The sequence below is a fragment of the Paralichthys olivaceus genome, chromosome 10, assembly GCF_024713975.1.
Source record: "Paralichthys olivaceus isolate ysfri-2021 chromosome 10, ASM2471397v2, whole genome shotgun sequence".
In the NCBI taxonomy this organism is placed as follows: Eukaryota; Metazoa; Chordata; class Actinopteri; order Pleuronectiformes; family Paralichthyidae; genus Paralichthys; species Paralichthys olivaceus.
The window spans coordinates 3,401,057-3,425,520 of NC_091102.1; the positions used below are offsets into that span (position 1 = coordinate 3,401,057).

The following is a 24,464-nucleotide window of genomic DNA, read 5'->3' on the forward strand; positions in this document are numbered from 1 at the left end:
GTGAAAATAAGTTTCCTGGGACGTAAGAGACAGTGAATGACTTCTGAAAATCAAGAGGTTTTACATTTTTGACCAAATTAATCCACACGCACACACACACACACACACACACACACACACACACACACACACACACACACACACACACACAGACCACAGACAGAAAGAGAAAGAATCAATAGAGGCATTTGGTCTATTATCATAAATACACAGTGTGTGTGTGTGTGTGTCTGTGTGTGTGTGTGTGTGTGAAGAATGGTGTTTTTATCTCCAGATGGTTGACTGAGACTTGGCTGGTTGGTACAGAGAGTCAGAGAGAGAAAAGCAGGCAGAAGGCGTCTTTTCTACTTGAGCTCGACTAAAACGTGTGCATGAGTGCATGCATGTGTGTGTGTGTGTGTGTGTGTGTGTGTGTGTGTGTGTGCCATGTCTGCCAACCTGACACATGTGTGTGTGTATGTTTGTGTGCATGTGTGTGTCTGTGTGCGTGATTGACCTTGAGAAAGGAGGCTCAGTTGGAGGAGAGAAGGATGAGAAGCCTACCTCCCCCGTTCACCCCCCCCACCCCCGCCCCACGCTGTGCCTCCCCCCCTGGGTAAAGGACGACTGGCTTCTCATTCTCCGTCTGTCCTCTCCTTCCGTCTTCCTCTTTTCACTCCTCTCCTCTACTTTCATCTCCTCTCCCCTTTTTCATGCAAGTCTATTTTTCATTTTTTACATTCCAATTTTTTCTCCTTGGTACCTCTCCTCCTTTCTTTCACCCATCTCCTCCTCTTTCCCCTTTAATTTCCTCACCTCGTTTTTTTTTCTTCTTTTCATCTCCTCTCCTTCTCTATATCCTTTCCTTTCCCATTGTCTCCTCTCTTTTCATGTCCTTATTTTATCCAGTCTGTTTTATCTCCTCTCCTCACGTCATGTCTCTGCACATTGAATGAACGTGGACTCCTCCAACGCTCCCCATCAGCGGCCAAGGTGCTCTGCATGAAAGAGAAAGAGAAGGAGAGCAGGGAATCAAATGCCAAACTAAAGGCTCTTTGAAAAGCTTTGGAGACGGCAGGATGTCCGGGGGGTAATTTGAAAAAAGGAAAAAGCCTGCCATGGTAAATGGTCAAAGAGAAGGTGTGACAGTATATCTGTGATATGATTCATATTCACAAAGGATGAGAAAACAGCACTTTGATTCCTTCGCAACGCTTGTATCAGCATGCGTCAGTGCAGAGTGTTACAGACTGTGTGTCGCTGGCCTTTCAAACGATGCCACAGATGTCGACTCCTCGCAATACGTCTGTTTGCTGCTTCACACTTTCTGTACAGCCACATATGCTGGAGATGCACCTCTACAGTAACTTGCCTGAATTTGAATCGGTCTGTCGTTCTTCTTCTGCTCTGACACTTTGATCCTCTCAAAAATCTGAGGGGAAAAAAAGGGGTGAAATGTAAATATTATATTCTCACAGAGGAATGGAGCAACCACTTCAAACCACAGCTTCCTTTTTTCGTTCAACAACAATGAAACCGTTCAGCTGGTCACAGTTTGTCATTTGTATCCCTGGAAAACACAGCAAGGTTTTTTAATTCAAGGGTCCAGACAAATATCAAGGAATGAACAAAAGAACAAAAGCCGACGGATCAAACTCAGCGCTGCCTCGCATCGGAAATATTTTTTATGATCAATATTTGATTTTGTTTTGTCAAAACAAACGGAGCAAAATAAAGTGAAAAACATGACGAGAGATTTTCAACGAATCCCTTTAAAAGCTCTGGTGATATTTATTGTCTGCATTTGCAAAGCACAGATCAGCATCATATAAATGTCATCAACTCAAATCCACATCTGTGTCCAGAGCTTTGAACCAGTCACGTATTCAAACAGTAGACAGAGAATATGCACATGGGTCAGTACACATACAGAACATGTTCCACGTCACTGTACATTATTTCACGTTTAACGTATTTCTTCTGCCTCCGTGACAGCGAGTGGCCGGAGGACTGTTTTCAGGTTGTCCATCTGTCTGTCCCACTCTTGTGAACATGATATGTCAACAACACCTTCAGGGACTTTCTTCAAATTTGGTATAAACGTTCAGTTAGACTCAAGGATGAACTGATTAGAATTTGGTCAAAGGTTAAAGGTTTTTCTAAACATTATATCTCACGTCTTCCTTTTTGTTCTTTCTTATAATTTTGACCATTTATCACTTGGAAGCATTCAACTGCAATATGATAATTCTAGTTTGAACGTGGAAAATAAATTCCTGGCATAAAGACACCAGACACAGGCCTTTCAATCTGATGTACGGTTTTCCCCACTGCCCTGACAATAAACTAAACTACTGTTGCTCTCTTCATTGACAGATAAGGACATAAACTAACGAGTCATGCTGGACAGATGAAAAGTCGTCTGAAAACTAACGTGGAGGCATTTTGCATTCAGCGCCATAAATATGGAAAAGTTGTAGATTCAGTTAAACCTGTTTGCTGCATCTTGAAAAATGTAATTACCTTACAGTCCCTCAGTGCCAACAAATCTGAGACTGTGGAGGCACAATAAGAACAGACTGAACAACAGTGTTTAGTTCAGGATTATACGATATGGACAGCATTTGAATTAGAGTGAGGTGAATAAATTATGTGTAAAGTGACAGCCTTAAAGCTTGCTTGTTGTCTGCTGACACTTATGGACATGAGAGACTGATGAAATTTATGTCACTGCTATAAATAATATTACTTGTCCTTGTCGTGCTGAGTCTGTGACATTCCTCGCTGTCATAGTGTTGAAATAAACACCACCAGACAAAAACAGTGGAAAGACATAGGTCAGTGACGTTCAGCCCAATAGGGTTGTGTTCGTCCCACAGATTCAAAATGAGGACAAAACAAAACCCAAAACAGTCAACAAAATATAATTAAATAAGTTAAATAAATCATAAAAAGAACCTGTAAACCAAGAAGTCGGTGGATTTGCTTCTTGAACAGCGACAAATACTCAGCGATACCTAAAACACTAGTCACCTTGAAAACATCGTGATAATTTATGTGTCTCTGGCCCATAGATTATCATTTCTCTCTCTGTGACTGAGTCCCAACTCCGAGGGCCCAGCCTTCGTAAACCGAGCAGACCTTGAAGGCTGAACCGTAATGAGACGGTCTGGTCTACAGAGGATTTCTATTTGCTTCACCAGCTTGTTCCGCTCTCACTGTTAGATCGTTAGCTACTTTGAGCAGCTGCACTTACTGCAGCTCGGCCGCCCGCCCGCACAGCTAGCTTGTTGGCTTCGGCACTGGTGTGCAATGAATCCTGGGATAGGTTGGCCTCAGAGGGATCCACAGGTTGGATCCTTCGTTTCTCGGGAACGGAAGGACACATTTACAGGAGCCTTTGAAATGGAACAGAAATGAATTGAATCTGAACTGATTCCTAGGTTTTAATATTAGCAGACTCTTTAACAATATGCAGACACCCTCATCTTATACCAACACACCTGAAGTCACAGTCTGACGTTCACTTTGTCATACTTTATGATGTGTGTGTGTGTGTTGAGTAAATCGTGCGTAGCAGGAGCCTCTTCAGTACGGAGAATAGGATCAGTGTTCCAGTAGACTTGTTTCGTCTGCTTCATCCATCTCTTCCTTATTTCCACTGTGACCTTTTAAAAGAGTGGAGGAGGAGACAGGGGAAGAAGCAAGTCCTTTATCAATGGAGTGTGTCCTTATCTCATGGTTTCCCAATTTGTCTGTCTCCCTTTAAAATGTCCTGTCGGAGTTCACTAACTAGATGTTCCCTGGTGTGTAAAAGCTGTTTCATCCCATTCACTGTATAAATAGCCCATCAGTTATGATGTCAGATCATAAGTAAGTTTAGAAAAAGTGATAATAAAGAACATCAGATAGAAATTTAAAGGTCGTATATATATGCGATATTCACTGCCACTAGATGTCGCACTAGCACAGACATCTTGGGCCGAGACGACTGAGAGCGCAGGGACGCTACATGTCCACCTACACCTGTGAACTGTGCTCATTGGATAGCACTAAATTAAAAAAGGAAGATCGTGTTTTACTGAAGAAGACTTGGAACTAGCAACTGAGACCTGAGGAAAAGAAGTAGGATCATTTTCTCATAGAAGTCTATAGAAACCTTTGCACCAGTGGAGTCGGCCTCTGCTGGATATTTGAGAGAATACAGGTTTCAGGCACTTCAGCATTGGTTTCATTTTACAGAGTCTATGTCAAGTTTTGTGCGTATGTGTTTCATGCTCAGGTTACTGAATCTGTGTGAGATATTTATGTCAGTAAAAGTGTTTTTAAAAACTTATTTCAGGAGTAAACTCACTCTTGCAGGTCCAAGTGCAGCACAGTCTAGTTAGCAAGTCTGCATGGTAAGCACTGTTAGCATAGCTAGTGTAGTTATCATCAATAATGCACAACCATGGTTACAGCCACAGTCAGAACCCCTCACATATAGTATGTCAACTCTCTGCCATGGAAATAACGTTAGATTACTTCTGTGTTGTTGGCCGGGTGTTACGAGCCAAGCCTGACGCTTGAACAAGGTGGCCTTATGGGTATTATGTGTGATGTGGGGGAAGACGTAGACGTTGCCAGTGTTGCAGCGCCACCTCCACCTACGTTAGAAACCTGTTTTATGGCCACTGTGAGCACTGAGGCACAGCGGCTGTGCATGTTCGCCATAGTTCTGGAATTAAGTTCCATTCAGAGTTGGTTCGAGCCGAGGCTGAGCGAAGTGTGCTAGCGTAATACCAGAGGCCTCATTACAATGGTTCATAGACGCAAAGCTGTAGAGGTACACAGGCATGCTACTGTTAGCTTTCATTAGAGCAGGCGTTGGACAGTTCCCTCTTGGGGAAGGTTGAGTTGACTTTAATTTGTTAACCAGTTCATTTACCATGACACGTGGTACAAATGAATTTGACTAATATCCAACACTGTTAAAAGTTGGGCCCACTCACATTTACTAAAAATCTAGTTCAAGCTGGTTTTCCACATCCTACTTTCCTGATAACTATATTCATGTACTGACAAGGAACTTTATTACTGCTTTGCATCCACAGAGAATGAGCAGGCATCTCATTTTTTTCTGTCTGCGCCTCCTAGTTTCTACATTTAATGTCTGGGCAGAGCGGTTCCTCATTTCCCTTGAGCAGAGACTGAGTGCATGCAGAGGAGGAGTGGGAGGTGAGGGGAGGCGGCGGCGGCGGCGGAGGCCTAAACAGGGCTATTTTTACGAGGCACATAATAAAGATATGGAGATGAAGCATCTCTACGCTACCGGAGGACCTTCTTTCTGCTCACAGTCTGGCCCCACAACCTCCTCTCTTGTTTCTGCTCTCCAGCTCCCGTGGAGGATGGCGTGAAGAGGCTGAGATGAATGAGAGCAATAACCCCACTGTCAGGAGAGAGAGAGCAATGGGAAGGGTCACGATGGTATAAACACCAGAGTGAAAGCTTGCAGGTCTACGGTGCTATTTTTACTATGGCACAGGGGGGGGAGGAGAAAGAGGGATGGAGGGAGGGAAAGAGGAAGTGGTATGAAAATGTGAATTCATTATTCATGGAGCCATTGGAGGAGGCTGGACGGCGGCTGGGATACCTTTCACTGCCTGCACACACGCATTTGTACTTATGAACTCGTGAGGACGCTCATTGAGATGATACTTTTCCTGCCCAGCAACATTAAAGGGCCATGTCACTGATTTTACAAACTGAAGCTCCTCTATTGAGACACCAAGAACAAATCATGTGAAAGGCGTCACTCACACTGTTATCTACGTAAAATTACAACTTTATTCCTGTGAAACTATGACTGATATGACTTTATATTATATTATGATTTGATTCTATTTATTTATCTTCTTTATTCCCTTCAACATGGCCCTAATACTCTGTCAAGGTGAAACTTACAGCAGCTAAAGTGCTCAATAATGTTCCCTGGAGTCGGTGGAGACCAAACCAGAGCTAGAACGTATATTCACCAGGTAAATACAAACACACAACGTTTGTGAATGAAAGTAAAATATTAAGGTATTGGTGTTCATCATTGTTGTGTGTGTGTATCTGTGCGTGTGTATCTGTGCGTGTGTTCAACTCTTCAAGACTTCAGTGTGTTTTTGACCATGAACTGTTTCTCTTGGGTCATATATGTGCGACTCATATTTCACATCAAGTTTATGGATTTATTCATGTTCGTGTTTGATATCCTTGTGTGTCTTCGTATCACTGTCCCGCGCTGTGTGTGTGTGTGTGTGTGTTTGTCAGTGTGCGTTTGTTCGTGGATGCCATATTGTTTGCACGGATGAGTGACCTTCATGGAGTCCTGTCACACTCAGTAAAACTGGGCACAGTTTTCCGCCGTCTACTCGCTCTCTCAAACTGGGACGAAGATCGTGTTCTCTCGTGGTGAAGCTTCGAGAATCACAACAGTTTAAAGTTACACACTGAAGTCTTAAAGTCGCAGGACGGGGGTTTAGCTGTGGGTTTGTGGTATAAATAGTTCTGCCTCCTCATGTGACGCAATTTATTATTATATTGATATTAATATCACAATATTATATATACTCAAGGGGGACATAAAAATAAACATAAGGACGTATCCACACTTTGGACATTGATAACATAGCGGAAAAATGATTTATGAAATCTTTCACTTCCTTGTGAACAGCGAACAACGCTTCACAGTAGAGTTTTGCCATTCACCCATTCACACACACATTCATACACTGCGGGGACAGCTGTTCTACAGGCTGCTTACTCTAAGGACACTTCAGCACAGGGAATGGAGGAACTGGGGATCGAATCGCCGACCATCTGGTTCATGGATGACCCGCTCTACCAGCTGAGCCACAGCATACTTTATTATGGATCAATAAAGTTTTATCATGTTGAGTAGTGACCAGCAGGACAGTTATCAAACTTGAGTTCAGCATGTTGTTAAATAAACATATTTCACAACATGCTGAACTTTTGCTTCAAGGAACGAAAGAATAAATGAGACTTCCAATATAAGAAATATCCAAAAAAGGTCATGGAATGTGAAAGAGACTGGGGAACACAAATACTGTTTTTGGTTTTATGACTGATGAGACACAAACTGAACAACTGAACACAACAAAACAAAATGAGGCAGAAAAACAGGATTAAATTTGAAAAAAAACGCACAAACTTTTTTCTGTCAAACAGTAAAAAAGATGAACCGTCCTCACCTGCGTTAAAATTCTGTCGGTTTATGACCTGGTGGCAGTTTTTAAGGCGTCATTACAACAGTGAAACCGTCGTAAATCTTATGTTTGCTGCAACATTTTACTGAAAGTAAAACTGAACAGTATAAACCTATGACTATGAACATCTTGTGCATAATTTTAGACACACTATCAGATGGAGGATGGAGCCAGTAAGTGGTTCACTTTATGACCGGTCATAAACCAGTGAGATGCACGTTTCACTTTCCTCTTCAACCGTTTCTGAGCTGTTCATTTAATTTACCTTTGCATCATCGGTGACCCTGGCGTGGTCCCACCCGTCCCCTCGCTTCACCTCAGCAGACAGAGTTCCTGCAGACGCACACAGGAGACGGAGAGAGTGAGGCAGAGAGAGAGATGGAGAGCGAGAGAGTGCGTGTGTGTGTGTGTGTAGTCTATCTGCAGTCGCTCGGCTGCTGGACAGGATGCTGCTGCTGCTGTAACATCCTTAATCTGACTGGCAAGGCCTGATGCTGATCTGACAGCTCCTGCTGATGTACTGTGGCGAGGAGTGATAGGAGCGCGCACACACACACACCAACCAACACCATCATCATGCTTTTTCTGTGGCGCCCAAAGACATTTCAGGATTTCTGAATGTTCCACTAAAATCCTAATTTTACACCGACTGAAGAAGTATTTAAACATCCTCCACACCGAAAGACAAAATACATGGTTTTGTAACTGCCCTTCAGAATGACAAGAAGAAATGGTTTAACGTGGAGCCTCCGTCGGCAGCGTGACCTCATTTGTCAGTGCTTTCCAAAACTGTTTCAAATCCCTGCTGGGTAACACTTTATTTTAAGGTCCTCTGTTTAGCATTTCTATGCAGTATACACAGGCTTCCACTAATGGGTTCCCACAGGAGGAGGCTTCACTGGTGACAAATACATTAAAAGACTCTTATATCTGCCTATACTCTTGGCTGGATGGTTCACGGAGTTTGTTTATAATTTTTAATATACTACAAGTACAACTACACATGTCAGAGAAATAGTTGAGAGTGAATTTTACATTATTCAGGGAGTCAAAAACACTAGTTTGAGTTCTGTCGTCTCTTCTAAAAAAACGAAGTTAAACCGATGAGGACAGATTGGACGATTTCATGAGTAAAAATAATTTCATGGTTTGTGAAGTCACTTACCAACACCAGCCTCTAATTAAACAGTGCGCACACGTCCAGGAAATCAAACTAACTAACTGTATAATGAGGCTAATTAGCTTCAAAAGAACTGACTCCGTTGTTCTGACAGTCCCAGGTGAACACACACACACACACACACACACACACACACACACACACACACACACACACACACACAGAGGAATAGTCTTCCAGGAACAGTTACCCAGTGTAACAACAGTCTGATCTATCTGTTATCCAGTAGTCAGTCTGTCTGTCGGCTTCACACTCTTGTGTATTGTTTAGTGCAGCGTTGGTTCACATTGGACCCACAATACGTTCGATATCAATACAACTTAAACAAACAGACGACCGGTGCTCTGACTGGGACTCATCAACGTTGTAGATCATGACAACAGTGCGTTTTGCGACAATGAAAACTGATTCTGCGGTTCAGGGTTCTGTGATTTGACTCGAGCTTCACTGAACTTTGCATAAACAGGTGAACAGCCCTTTGTGCAGTTTCAAGAAAGAAAACTACAACCAGCGTCCCCGCAGGTTAAGAAGTGAAAACTTTGGGAAAAACTCAGCAGTGCAGTCTCGTGTCGTGCACTCGCTCCGCCGCCGCTCAATGATAACATCATCGTTTCTATTGCTCTGCAAAAATGCGATGAAGCGAGTCATCAGATCGGTGAAGAGACACATGGAGTTACCCCCTCATTTGTTTCCCTCGTCTTCCTGTCAAACCACTTTTTCTCTCCACTGTTGTGTGAAGGAAACAAACCGATGAGCCCGTTCGGTTGTGTTCACTCAGGGCACACGTCTGAAATGCAGCCGTACGTCTGCGTGGAGGAGGTAACTCAGAGAGACCGGGTTATACAAGTAATCACATGGTGCGTTAACATGCATGTCCTGTCGCGGCCGTCTGCTGTAAATCTTGGCTGTAAATCTTCGCAGCTCTTCCTGAGGTTTCTTCAATATTTCCCCTGGTATGGAGTTTTTCCTTATCTGAATAAAGAGTCTCAGGACGTATAGAGGATTTGTGTGTTAGATCCTTTGTGATAAATTTCAAATTTATGATATTGGTTTTAAATAGTAAGACTTTCTTTAGGTTTTAGGTTTAGTTGGACTTTGTTATTACTTCTTATATCCACTGTCACTTTTCCTGCATAAAATCTTTTGACCTGCATGTGTACTTGTAAAAAGCTGATTAGAAACCTGGCTGGCAGTCTACATGGCGGCGTAATCGATGTTCTCCGGGAGAAATCTAGCTGGGGAAATCAGGTTCCTGTAATCTTCTAGCCCGATTACGGAGTTTCTCGTCCGCGCGACCTTTGAGAAATCAGCTTACAGGAGAAAGTCGACTGCAAACCATCTGCTTAAGTGCAAGTAAACGCACTCATCTACACGGGCTATCTTTATCCATCTGATTAGGCCCCGTCCACAGTCACTTTCACAGCCCTTGAGGCGAGGATGAGTTTAAATATTTCCACACGGTAACGGCAGCTTCATTAAAAAGCACAAAACATAAATCAGGCAGCGAATTAGGGAACAGTGTTTATAATTTTGTGAAGTTTTCCTAAGGGTTGCATATAAGCTTTTATTTTTTTGTGTTCGTGTAACGATAATGTTACATAAAGAGACACATAAAACCGAAATGATGCATAATCAGTAACGACAGTCCCACAGCCCTGTGATCCTTATTCTGGTCAGTGTGTGTGTGACTGGAATAGCAGGTGACTTGTTTTGGTGCTGAGCCCCATATGTGCGACGTAGAAGTGAATATGTGTGTGTGTGTGTGTGTGTGTGTGTGTGTGTGTGTGTGTTTGTGTAGCTAATCATGTGTGGCTGAGTGCACTCAACAACAACAACACCCCATCACCAGACAGACAGGCTGGCCGGCAGGGACCCCTGTCCACCATCTGTGTGTGTGTGTGTGTGTGTGTGAATGACACGGACAAACACACACATAAACACACACAGACTGGTGGTAGTGATGGTCTGGTCTCCACCTGTCCCTCCTGTCATTACCCAGGAGGTGATGGAGGGGAACAGAGAGAGAAACGAGGGAGGAGGACATGGAGGAGGGAGGGCGGAGGAAAGGGGAGAAGACAGGGGAGATAAACAGAGGAAGAAAAGAGACGGAAAGAGCAGAGGACTCCTCCGTGTGACAGAGTCGCAGGTGAAGAAACCAGACGGAGACATTGAGAGACTGTAGAAAAGACCTGATGTGACAGAGACGGTGAGACAGGATGAGGATGGACAGACTGCGATGTGGTCGTTGAGGGAAAAGAGGAAAATAGATGAAGAGGCACAATAGTTTAGTGAAAAGTCTCTGATCTCACCTGGACTTTTATCATGAATTGCATTTTTTGTTATTTAAACAGAGCGTAGCAAAGTTACAACTGGTAAAATATTTGTTTTAAATTGCAATCGAATACCTTAAAATAGAGTTTTTTAATATTTTGCACTGTTGCCCAAACAAAATGTTTTGTTTTACTAAACTTGACCACGGTGGAAACACGAGCAAGCCCCCGTTCTCTGTGAGTTTCTCTTAATTCCTGTTTATCTGACTGCCGTAAGATTAAATGATAGAAACGAGATGATAACGACGCGGGGAGCGACAGGGTTTTCTCTGGGTAACACTTCAGTCGGGCTTCGTGCACCAACAACATCTCGGTGGAGGAAACACAGCAGAAGTGAATATGCTCCTTAAATATTGGTTTGATGAAGCAGTTCATTGTCCATCTGTTTTGTGCTTAACTCTCTCCATCTGGTGCAGCTCTCCACTAACACAACTGCTAATTCATGGTTTCCTCTGTTCATTGTTGCCTCACCCCCGAGATCTTTACAAACAGGTTGAATGTGAAATGTTCACACTCACTCTGACCATGACCGAGGCTTGGCCGTGGGTACAAATCCCTAATCGGTATTTCTTTTTATCGCCGAAAACATTTATTTTTTAACCCTGAAAAATGTCAACACATATATGTGAGCAGCTGAGAAAAACTGCCTCCGTGTAGTTTTTACAACAATAAGGTCACAGAGACGACGTGTGCTCAGAGTTTAAGGTTTTGTTTTTGCTCAACCTTCAGTTTCACATTAAAAACTCAACGAGTGTGAGACTCGATCTTTGGGTTCATTTAAAAACTTGATGAGAAGAAGAGTTAACCTTGAACTTATGTGAGCCGGACCGGTCCCACTGCTCTTATCTGAGTGTTTGAGCTCGCACGGTTAACGCAGGGTTAAATCAAGTTTTCAAAGCTGAAGCAAACTCAGACACACACACACACACACACACACACACACACACACTCCAGGAATCCTCCCATCCCTCCGGCTCACTGCAATTCAGATGTCATATGTGTCTTCTCCCTGGATCAAAGGGAGGTCACGTTAATTAACCAATTTCACACTCCTCTGCGGCGTACACACACACACACACACACACACGCACACACTCTACTGTCACGCAGACATGTTAATTAAAGACCACGGCACTGGGAGCCAATCAGAGCTCCCGGTTGAGGGTTACAGGCTCACTGACGATGTGCATCAGCGGCGAGTGTTTGACTGAACTCTCACCAGAAAGACCTGCTTCATGTCACACGTAAGATATTTTGAATCATGCATGTGCATATGAACTTCTTATGATTTCATGTTTGACGGATGTGTACGTATAGAAAGAGGCCGAAGAGGCGATGGGCATCTACTCTCCACTTTGCTGTAGCGCTAACATGGGTTTTAATTAAACAGTGAATTATTCAAACGGTCTGTAGATACAGCGCTTTGCCGTTAGGGGCAATTAGGAATTCAGCAGCTTGCCCAAGGACACTGGAGCACGTGGAACGGGGGAATTGAACCCCCGACCTTCTGATCCACTCCCTGAGCCACAGCCATCCCATACATAGGCTACTGATATATTCATTCAACAGCTAAATTAATTTTCATGGCTGAAGAGACAATTTCAGCTGTTGCTAGGCGATAGACTTCACTTGTTTTGAACTGAAGCTACAATCAAAAGGTTCACATGCTGCTGGTGATGAGCAGGATCGCCTTCTCCGTCTGATGGAGTTATAAAGCTGAAGGACAAGGCGTACCTAATAAACTGCCACCTGAGTGTAGTTACCATAGAATGTCCAGAGCTGAAGTCAAATGCAGCAAACTTGTGCTTTTTCAATCATGTTTGAAAAAAAGTTGTTTGACGTAGACTTTTACTTTTTTAGTCCCATCCGCTAACATGGAGGAGGCGGGGTTTAGTAGAATACTGCAGGCAGCCACCAGAGGGCGATCAAGATGCTTTGGCTTCACTCACAAATACGTCCAAAGCGTTACCTGAGAGAGTTAACTGAAGATCGTCTTTGTGCCGCTGCGCACAATAACACAACACAACACAACGGCACTCCCGGAGATTTAGGGAGAAATATTAGAAAAATGAACAGAATGGATCGGTCCACAGTTCCAAGTCTATTTAGAAACAATAGTGAGTTTCTTTTGTGAAGATTGAAAGAGGCTTTCTTTGTTCCAATCGCTTCCTCTGTTTAAATTGGTCATTAAAAGATCCCTAAAGCACTCTCAGTGTAAATGATGGGGACAAAAACCCACTTGATTCGTCTCCCTCAGTCTGCTGAAGCCTCATTAGCTTCAAATAAACCTCTGAATACATTTCTGCACAGAATGAGCTCTGTGGATTTTGTGTCCCATCACTTACTCTGAAAGCACATTAGGCTCTATCGACGCTCAGTGTGGGACCAGGATCACGGCGAGGAAAACTTTTATTCACGTCGACGCCCGGTATTAAAACCGTGAACTCATCCTGAGGAAATAAGACGAAGCCGAACACAAAAGATCTTTCCGGGCTCATGACAAAGTTTTCTACATTTTTCCAGAAATCTTTCAGCCGGTAGGTTTCCCTGCTGCTCCGCGTCTGTTTACACATGTGCATATGAAAGACTCTGGAGATTTTGGCCATCTGTGCATGTTTGTGTGTTTCCTGCATCTCGGCATGATCCACACCTGGTAACCAACCCCCCCGCCCCCCCCCCTTAATCACACACAGACTCAGAGTAGATGCACCTGCATGGACACACACACACACACACACACACACACACACACGTCCTTTTGTCTTCTATCATGTTCAACTGAATTTTTAAGGCTGTTGGACAAAGACACTCAAGAACCATCACTCTTTCCAGTTTATACAATATCTACTAAGTTAGAAAATAATCAGCAGTTTGGTCAATTATGGATTCACTCCTGTTTGATTGGACGGATTATCACAAATAAAAGTTTGGCGTCATGAGGGGACTGTTGGTCGGAGTTGATAAACTCGACTGAGTGATTTTAGTTGTTAGTTACAGACCCAACGAACCGGCTCAGCCACAACTGCTGATGTTACCATTAACAGATTTTTAGTAGTTTCAGATTTAAGCTGATGAAGAAATCTAAATGTAAAAACAGTTCCAGTTGCGTGTTTTCAGAATTTGTCAGTAAAGTAAATATTTCTAACACAGACATAACTGTGGTCCATCTTCAGCACAGACATCACGTCCGTACTTGACCTGAATACCAACCACCTTCACTACACGAGCTTAACAAAAGCACCACTTTAATCTTTCACCGTTTCCAAAGTTCAGCCTGGTTTATAAATTGAATCTGACAGATATATTATCTCCCCGGGTTTGTCAGAATTCCTGAGAGGTGCTTGATTCTCCTTTGTGTACGTTTCTCCAGCAGCTGCCTGAAAATTTGACATCTCAATGCAAAGCAGGGAGATTTACTTTGAAATAAATCAATACCTGATGGAAGTCTGGGCTCCGATAAGGTGATGGAGCCAAATATGAACCGCAGCCCGAGGCAGATTCACTTCAGGCGGTGTTTCCCAACGTGGGGGTCGGGGGCCCCTGAGGGCTGAAGGGTTGTCAGGTGATTTATAAGACATTTACTCCGCTCAAAAATAGTTTGTTTTACTTTCTCAAATCTTTGCAGTTTTACCTCTTCAAGACTTTACGAATTCATCTGAGGTCGACTGTTCTGGTTTTCAGTTCAGCCTCTCTATTGGATGCACGACCAGTTTTTTATATTTGATTTATAAATGATTAAATGACTAATTATTGCAGAGCTCTGTTTGTGTCGCCTACAACCTCAAAGATCTGCCAACATGTAGGTTCTTGATCAGCGATAAGTCCTCTAGTATTTTCTTTAGATATTTGCTCTTAACGACACTCCGCAACTCAGATTTATAAATTTATATAAGAAAGCCAATTAACATTTTAACAAGTTTTTTCTTCCTTTAACTAATGACAATTGACTTCATTTATCAGAATCCCTGCAAATCAATAAATCATTAAATCAATAATACGCTTCTTGTCTTTGTGGACAATAATTAACATTTTTAAATAATTCAACATTATTTAAACCGTATTAACAAATAAATACAAAACAAAAATTAAGTTTAATACTATACAGTACTACAGTAGTATACAGTACTTTTTACTTGATGATTTTGTATCTTAAAGCTTTAGTTATTTTAGAGATTCAGATTATTAACATACAATTTGACTTTAAGTATATTTGACAATAATATGTACCTTTACTAAAGTTCAATTTTAAATATGATTATATATCATCTATGATTATTATAAAAAGGAGTGTTTCTGTTGTGTGGCGACTATTACTCCTTCAGTTTTAGCGTCTCACAGTTTGATCTCTGATAATCGTTCTGTCACTTAATAAAAACAATGAATAAAACATTACATGACATCTATTGATATTGAAAACTTCCCCAAACATGCGACTATAAAAGCTCCCATCAACTGAACCCCTCCTCTGTGCACTGAGACGAAACCCCGCTGCTTAAATTCCGGGCATGCTCCCTCATTGATCCTGGCCGCTCTGCTCTGTCCTCACTCTTATTGCTGTGTTAAATTGAGTCTAAATGGACGGCACGGTGTTATCTCCACAGAGGTCAGAGGTCGAACCCTCAGGATCCTAAACAGCCTCAGGCAGCTGCTGCTTTGACCCAGCGACCTTGATGAGACAGTCTCAGAGGACGGAGGAGAACAAAGGACAACGAGGGGAGAGAAAAAAGAGGAGAGAGAGAGAGAGACGGATCAGTAATTCACCGTCAGATGAGCAGAAATACAGTTCACCTTCCTTCATCACGGCCGTGGTCATAACGGTGCAGAGATATTTGAATAGTGTTTCTCTCCGGTTCGGCCTTCGGCCCACACTCAGCCAGCTGATTCCACCTCCGAGCTTTTCAAAAAAACACTGTTCGCAGGGAATACTTTCAGAAACGCGGGCCTTGCTTTTCAAAACAATGTTCTAAAGCTGTAAAAAAAAAAAATAAAAAAAAAAAACCTTCACATCAACACACTCGTGGTTTAATCGAAAAACAAAGACAACACACACAAAAAACACTGAGTACGAGTGTAAGAGACAAGATGTGGATCAAAGTCTCCTCTTCGCTGTGCAACAGAAACATCACAGCGCTCCTGCTTCAGCCCTGGATGTGGATATAATCTGTTTATATATAAATATATATATATATATCCAGAAATGAAGTTATCCCAGTTAGAACGCTGCCATCTTACAAACAATGTGTGCAGTAGAGATCGAGGGGGTGGAGCTGCATCAGTGACGTCCTGTCGATACGCATGCTCGTCCGATTATGAGTCATCCTCAGCTGTCAATCAATCACCCTGTTTTTATAGCATTAAAACGACGTCATCCAAAACTGAGTGGACAGAAAAAAGCAACATACAAAGAAATCAGTTTTGATTTAGCCACAGCGCCTCGGCCTCATCTTCAGAGAGCAGGCTTTGTCCAGAAAAGCACAATTTAACCACTGCAACATATTTATTAACAGAAAGTAAATTAAATTTGGTTTTAAAAGTTTTATTTTTTACTGAAATAGTGACATCACAACCCCCGACATTTGCAGAATATACACCTTGTAGCTGTAGTCGAGCTTGTTCTCCAGCAAAGCCCGGTAACGCAACAGCGGAGTCCGACATTCCCTTCACGAGCCTGAAGGTGTAGACCAATCACAACAGAGCGGACGATCCGGCCAATCAGAGCAGAGTGGGCTCTATCGAGAGGGAGGGGCCTTAAAGAGACGGAGGCTGAAAAGAGGAGCTGCAGCACGTGATGTGTTTTATGAACATTAGAGCTTCTAAACCTTTTCAACTCATGATACAAATTAAAGTGATGAACCTGATTATGAACAAAATCCACATCCTTTAATTTAATATAAAGAAAAGAATAGAGGAGGAGTCCAGGATGTGTGCTTTGTATTGTTTGCATGTATTTCGTCTTAGCCAGACGACGAGCTTTAAAAACAAACAATCTAAGAGCCGCCCTGCGTGAACAAGTCTCACACATAAACTGTGCTTTGTGCATTAGCGCAGACTTCGCTCATGACTGCGGCTCCACTGCAGTCGCTCCGCTCTCGACCAAAGAGCGAGTTCATCCGTGACTTCAACAGCAGCGTCGCTGATTAAAGCCACAGGACTGTTTCACAGCTTCATGTGGCCTTTAAACAGCGGCACACAGCAGCAGAGTGAGAGTGCATATAGAGTCAGAGCTCGGAACAAGGTTAGAGAGCTGCAGGAGTATCACACTGGTAATTACTGAGGCAGTTACACATACATGCACACTCGCTCACACACACACACACACACATCTGACATCTGCAGGCAACTGGTGCCATGGCAGCTAACAGCTAATTGGATCATTGTCTGGAAAGGAGTGAGGAGGAGCGAGGGATGGAGGAGGGAAAAAAAAGAGAGAGGAGAGGAAAGCTGGCAGGGGAGAGAAAACACGAGATTAATGAGACCCAGCTCTCACAAGACTGCTGGGCAAGGTGAAGCTCTCCAGGGATACGAGCCGCAGATTTATACGTTATGCAAAAAACCACGTCTGCGTTGCAGCCATGTGCGACGCCTGTGTCGTTTCCTGACTTCTGATCTGATCAATATCACGTGTGATCGTCTCAGAGCAGCAGCAACATAAAGAACACGGAGCTTTACGACCGGAGAATCTGAACGTCAGGAGAAAAATATGCAAATTCAAAACAAACAAACCCACTAATCAGCGTCTTTCGGTGAATTCAGTGACAACCACAGACATGAATATAAAGATGGACGACACGGCCATAAACTCTCATCTCTTCCATGTTAGCGGATGGGACATACTAAAAAACTAAAAAGTAAATGTCAAATCATTTTTTATTGGACGTCGTTCTTATCATGTTCAGTTTATGTTTCTAGTAAGTTTGAATAAGTTATTTGATGCAATTGATTGACAGCTGAGACTGACTCGTGATTGGTCCAGCACCTCGATACTGGGGCTCCGTCCCCTGAACTCTCCTGCGCAGCAAAATAAATACGCCAGACGGCAGGAAGGGAATATTTGATCTGGTCTGGACCACACATCTTTCTCCAGAGCGGCCTCACAGCGTTGGTTATGTCTGTTCTCACTGCGGGGGGGGGGGGCAAATAAAGAATCTATTTATCCATCCAAGACAAAAATCCGTGGAGACTTTAAGCCTCTGTTAGCATGTTGCTTTCACACGGTTAGATTCCGTCTCATCAACCTCGTTTCCAACAGCAGCTGCAAACGCCACACAAAGTTGGAGCTCAAGTTTATTTTCCTTGCGGAGCTGCAGAGTCTTTCTCATCTGAACCTTTGAGACAATAAGAAGAATCACATTCTGAATTTAATTAAACTGTTAAATCCTTTTCAAACCAGTATGGGAGGAGGGTGGGGGGGTTGTGTTTACAGTGCTATCGTTCGATGTACACATGTTTATCTCTTTCTGTCCTGTTAAAACCAATAAATGTGTTTGAATTTTGTTTAAAGAATCAAACTAATTATTTTTTGGGGCGATGGAGGGAAGTGAGGAAACCCTTTTCCTGAATGGCTGATATTTTCTTTTTGTCCCAGTAGACATCATGTGTTGATCTCCACCATGTGTGTGTGTGTGTGTGTGTGTGTGTGTGTACGTGCATATTTTTACTGGAAGCTGTATTCATGGGAAAAATGACTCATATATATGGTCTAGTGAGACAATGAGGGCGGCTGGAGGGTATCACTCTGCATGAGCCTGTGTGTGTGTGTGTGTGTGTGTGTGTGTGTGTGTGTTACAGTGCTGATTGAAGGAATGTCACAGGGCAATGAGAAGGAACCAGGCCAACTGCCACCAGAGCGCTGGCGGTCAATTTGGACGGACTGTCACAGCGGCTCGCCTCATGTCTACGTTGCCTTCTTCCCCCTGTTGCTCTCCAAGTGCTAACAGCACACTGTGCGGACGATCAGTGTGTTGGTGTGCGTCAGCGAGTGTGTGTGTATTCACTGGCCTATATTTGACATGGGTGTAGCCTTATAGCCAGATGGTAATGATGCCCCACTGGCCTCCATTTGGAACTGAAACACTGACACGTTGTGAGCGCTGTGGATGTGAAGCAGCGATGAGCAGTGACAGGACCAAAGCTTCCACTGTCACCGCTGGACACAGCAAGGACAGTCTGACACACACACACACACACACACACACACACACACACACACACACACACACACACACACACACACACACACACACACACACACACAAAGACACACACACACACAGATTTTTTCTTCTGACCACTGAAGAAGTGATTTATTTTGACACGATCCCAGAATGACTCGATGTAAAATGATAAAGTTGCTGCTGAGAGAATATTTATTTCTCATAAATTTATAATTTAAGTGTCAGAAACGGAGCTTTTTCTTTTGACCCCCCCCCCCCCGTAAAATTCTTTCCTTAACCTAATGGCCCTGAAATGTCGTCACATCGTGTCCATCGCTAACTTTAAAAAACACTTGAACTCTCTGCAAGTGATCCCTTCACCGCCAGTCCAAACAGAGGGAGCAGTTTGTGTGTCTGTGTTGCTCGATGTACGTTTCGTCTCTGCAGTTTAAGTCTCAAGGAATCACGATGAATTCATAGTTTGTGAAACACAGTCATCGATGTGTTGTTCTCTTTGTTCCAGTTCCATCAGAGCCGAGCGTAGAATGACGACCTGAGACCTTGAATCAGGAGACGGCGATTGTGTTCAACTGTGAACAAGTGTGTGTCTGCGTGTGTGTGTGTGTAGCCTCCCTTTGTGTTTTCTGCACCTGATGCATTTTACAGTCACCCATTGTGGAAGAGGAAAAGGAAGCTGGACCTACACACACCCACACACACACACACACACACACACACAGTTTATTAAATTACAGAAGGTGCAATTATATCACACTGCAGAATTAATAACCTGTGATATAATTGCACTTTATTGAGTAGGAGTCGTCTAAGAAGCATATCTGTGCTTTCGTATCCATGTTTTTTCTTGTTTTGACACTTGTGCACCTTAATGCAAATTGTAAACACAACTCAAACACAACGAGAAACGTCCTCAGCCAACAGCCATCAATATTTTAAATATATATATATGTTGATCAATCACTTCTCCACGTGTGAACGCGAGGAGGGACGGGACCCTCCAGTGTTCTAAGCGTTTCATGTGTGAGGATTACAGACTGACAGAAAGAGCTGGAGGCTTTCAGCGGCACGGACGTGACGCTCCTTCAGGTCTGCTGTGAAAGGTGAGAGCACCATTAGGAAACATCTGAGGAGAGTTCTGATTAAAGCAGAAATCTATGTTCTCAGAACGAGGGAGAGAGGATTGTGTCGGTTTGCACAGATTCACTTCTGTGGATGTGCAGAATCTGAACAGAGCTCCACCAGCTGAGAGGTGGACGTCAGAGAGCGGGAGGAAAAACAGCTTTTCAAAACTGTGTCTGGTGTTTCTCCATCTCTGAGTTTAAATGTCCTTCAAATGGATCCCGTTCGTGCAGGTTGGGTCTATAAAGCGCACGAGCGGCTCCTCTGACGTGTTTGATTGATCTCAGAGGTAAAAGGAGACTTTGCAGATCACAAACCAGCTCGCAGCGCCGCAGCGTCACTGGGACTGAAGGTCTTTGAGTTAAAAATCAACCACTTTGTCAATCCACCGATCTGAAGCTCTGCATTTAATGACGTAGAAAGCCCCACGAGCATTATCCTAGAGTTTCCTAGAACATTTCCTGGATACAATATATTTTAGTACAAGAGAAAGAAGAAAAACTCCACCCAAGAAAATATTGATTCATTATTCTGGCCTGAAGCAAGTTTTACATTTCTGCACGTTTGAGCCGACTCACTGATTAAAAGACTTTTAATCTAGTTTAGTTTAGTTAAGAACTAATCGGAGATGATTTTAATTTTAAATGTTTAACAGTTTCTCATCTTTCATACACAGAATCAGTGTCAAATAATGGATCCATTAAATAATAACCATAGAACACACAGTAAAAAAAATAAATTAACACTGTATAGAAAGTACAATAACAGAATATATGGCTTTATATAATGACACCGTGTGACTCTAGACAATTATATAACACACAACACTAGGACACTGTACAATGACGGTATCAGACATTATTTAAATCATGTAAAAGTCACACAAAGTGTTTTGTCGGGGGGGCAGTGTGACGTCTTCAGGTCTCAAACCTGTGACATTGAGAAGGACGAGTTCTCTCCTGCAGTGAACCGTGTCTCAGGTGAGGGGGGGCCGGGTGTGTTTACGGGTGTAGGTGTTTCGCTGTGTGCGACTGAGGACGACCGTGCAGGACTCCGCAATAATCCACAGCTGCTGAATAAATTCAACACTTCTGGCCAGAATAAGAATAAACATCCATAAGACGGAGGAGGAGGAGGAGGAGGACGTGTTTATTCTGGTAAACAGTGTCTGAACCGGTGCGTAGTGAGACGAAAGAGGAAGAAGAGGCTGCTGCCACACATAATCTCTCTCTCTCTCTCTCTCTCTCTCTCTCTCAATCTGTGCAGCCACTGAATAATTTAAAGCTTTACAGCTCAGGCAGCGATAAAGTCAAGCGAACGGCAGAAGCTCTGAGACAGAGGCAGACGATGGTAGAAACACCACTGCTGGATATTCGACTCGCGGTGATAAGCAGAGCACGCTGCGGTTTACTAGATTACTGCCGCAGATAAAAACCTAATGTTACCTGATTGCACCTCGTCACTTTGATGAGGCTGATGCTTTATCATGTTGCTCTGAGCTGTGTGTGCTCCTCCTGTGAAACCTGGTTGTGTTAGTCCTAATGAGGAGATACTTATATATATATATATATATATATATATATATATATATATTATCAGACTTTTACTTTATATTCCTACAATAACGATAAAATTCTGGCACGACTGAAGTATTTGTCAAACATCTGTCTGACAGAAAAGCAGCCTCCCTCTCTGAACAGAGCTCCTCCTGAATATTAGTGAATGAAACTTCCGTCTTGATTTAAGAAATCGGTTTTCCTGCAAAAAAAAAAAAAAAAAAGACGACAGCTCCTGAAGTGCGGAGGAGACGGACAGGGAGACGAGAGATTAGCGGTGATAGCAGGCTAATGTGCGTTTGACCTCCTGAGTGGCTGTAAGCAGCAGATAAGCTAAAGACTTGATTGTCTGCGGAGCTCCGCAGACACTCGCTGTAATGAGTTCATCTATCTGAACGTGTAAAGACAGAAGTTACACAGACCACCTCTCTCTGCTCCACTGAGCCCTGGGAGTCCAGACTCGTGACCTTTGACCTCTGCAGACTAAGCCTCCGGGGTCCGAGAGAAAGTCCGTTCACCCTTTCCCCCTCAATTAACATCACCACACGTCCGAACCGTTCATAGAAGCTGAATTAAAAAACAGCGCTTCCAAATCTTTTTGGTAAAACTGGAGTGTTTTTCATTGAGAGCGCCGCAGAACTCTGGTCGGGAGGAGACGCGCAGCCGAACGCTATCAGCACTGACTCAATCTTAAAGCCGCTGTTTGAAATTCAGGAAGACGGAGTCACAACTAATCAGGTTTCCCACCTCCGTAATCCGGCAGGAGCTGTATTGAGTTTGGCAGCCTGAAACGAGCCCGCACACCAGGAAACCAACAGCAGAGACACACACCTGTCCAAGAGCAACACAGTGGGAGCTCACACGCTCGTCATTCACCACGAGTGCAACAAAGGCCGCTTCACCAGGGACGGACGCAGTGTTCTGTTATTTTCAGCCCATTTCACTCATCCAGCTCCGTTTCGAACTGTTTCTGTTCACGCTCATCTCTCAGCCTGAGCGGAACATACAAACCATACAAACTATACAAACTGTACAAACTGTAGAATTCAATAATCCTGTGACTTACAGAAGAGACTCAGGTGATCCCACACTTAAACCCACAGGCAGCGAAACGTGGTGAAGCTCAGGAGGCAGGAAACACGAGGAAACGGTGAACTGACGAAACAGGAAGGAACTGAAGCAGGTGACACACATTAGAACAAGAACAGGAAGTAGGACCAGGAAGTGAGGCAAGGAAAAGACACATGAGGTAATTAATTCCAGAGTAAAACAGGAAGTAACGGAAAATGTCTGAACAAAAGGAAATTACGAGACCGACTCAATAACGAAAGATATTAAACCAGAATCAAATTCAAGGTTCTGGTTTTCAGAATGCTACTGAAAACTAATATCACTGTGTAACTTCTGTATGTTATTATTTCTTATTTCTCTTTTTAATTTTTCCTCAAGTCATCTTACGAATTTAATATTTTATGTAAAGCACTTTAAATTATTATAGTGTTACAAATATAGTGTTACACAAATAAACTTGCTTTGCCTCGTGTGTAAAAGGAAATCTAGTTTTTTAAGTTGTCGATATCAACTTTGAAAATCATAAACTTTATTTTCAGCTCATGAGGTAAAACACACGGAGTCGTTTCTGAGCTGCTGCTGTTTTGTGCCCACGATATTTTCCTGTGTTAGTACAAAGCAGCATTAAAGGCCTGTATTGGATAAGTACAGTATAAGTGTAGTATTAGTATGGTGGTGGAGACTGAGTCACTCAAACGAGCTGACACGGGCCTTCTGGGAGATAAACCATAGAAAATGCAATGGGGCAGTTCCACCACATTTCTGTTTATTTCTGCTGTTAAGAGAAGCTGATGGTTGCTGTTTCTGTAAAAAAACACTCGCCGACACTAAGCAGGCTAATGCTGCTGAATACGATTATAAACAGCTCACTCGTCTTCCTCCTCCACCTCCGACAAGAGGCGACCGTAAGCTCGCACAACTTCAAAATGCCCCCACGCTAATCAGCATTGTGAAGTCCAGTTTCCAGCCGACACAGCCCACTGCTGCGGAACGATAATAATCCTCCGCGTGCACAATATGTGTGAAAATGCAAAGTCCGTATTTACAGAAAAGCCTTAAAAGACCAGTTTAGATGATTTAAATCGAGGGAGCGAATATCATGTCTGTCCTTCCAGAGAAATACAATCACAATTTGGTCCCTTTTAATTAGTTAATTAGCAATTTCTATGTAAGAGGACAAACTTACAGAGCAGATATGCTGCACATGAGCTCCCTTTCCTCCACTTAATTGATCCCCAATTAGCCATTAATTATTTGATTACCTCATTTAGCCCGCGTGTCTGGGTTTGCATGTCAGCGCGCTCAGTGACAAGTTAGCTCTAATTAAAGAGCAGGACAGTCTCAGCAGCCATTTGCAGGCAGGGGAGAGCCATAGATATTCATGAGATTGTTTTAATTTGTAATAAAGACTCAAATTACCACCGGTGTTGAGAATATGAGCCGTTCTGTGGTGGTTATGTGGCGGCGGCTCTCAGCGCCGTACGTCTGTGCTCTCGCCAATGGCCAGACAGGGTGTTTCCATCTGCTTTAAATGGCCGTTAACAAGGAATAATGTGCCGTCGTGTCGCTCGTAATTTAATCGTCTGGGTGTCCGTACAGGGGTGATTTCAGTCATTCCGAAGGTTATAGTTGGAGTTTTCCGTCAGCTCGGGCGAAAGTGAAGGGACGCAAGAAGATAACTTGAAATGGATCAGAGAGCGAAGGGAAATATACATTAAGTTGATTTAATTTCTATTACAGAGGCTCTGCATTTAATTTGAGTACATTATGTTTTAGTGCAACATTTCCAAGGTTAATTG

General features: G+C 43.1%; 1 long non-coding RNA gene across 1 annotated transcript; it reads right to left on the minus strand.

Moving 5' to 3' along the window:
* On the minus strand, window positions 1-22,782 carry LOC138411793 (uncharacterized). The gene is made up of 4 exons (XR_011244293.1): window positions 22,661-22,782; window positions 7,501-7,568; window positions 1,352-1,411; window positions 1-977 (listed from the first exon to the last, which is right to left on the minus strand). It is a non-coding gene; the product is annotated as an uncharacterized lncRNA (long non-coding RNA).
* Window positions 22,783-24,464: the final 1,682 nt, after the last annotated feature.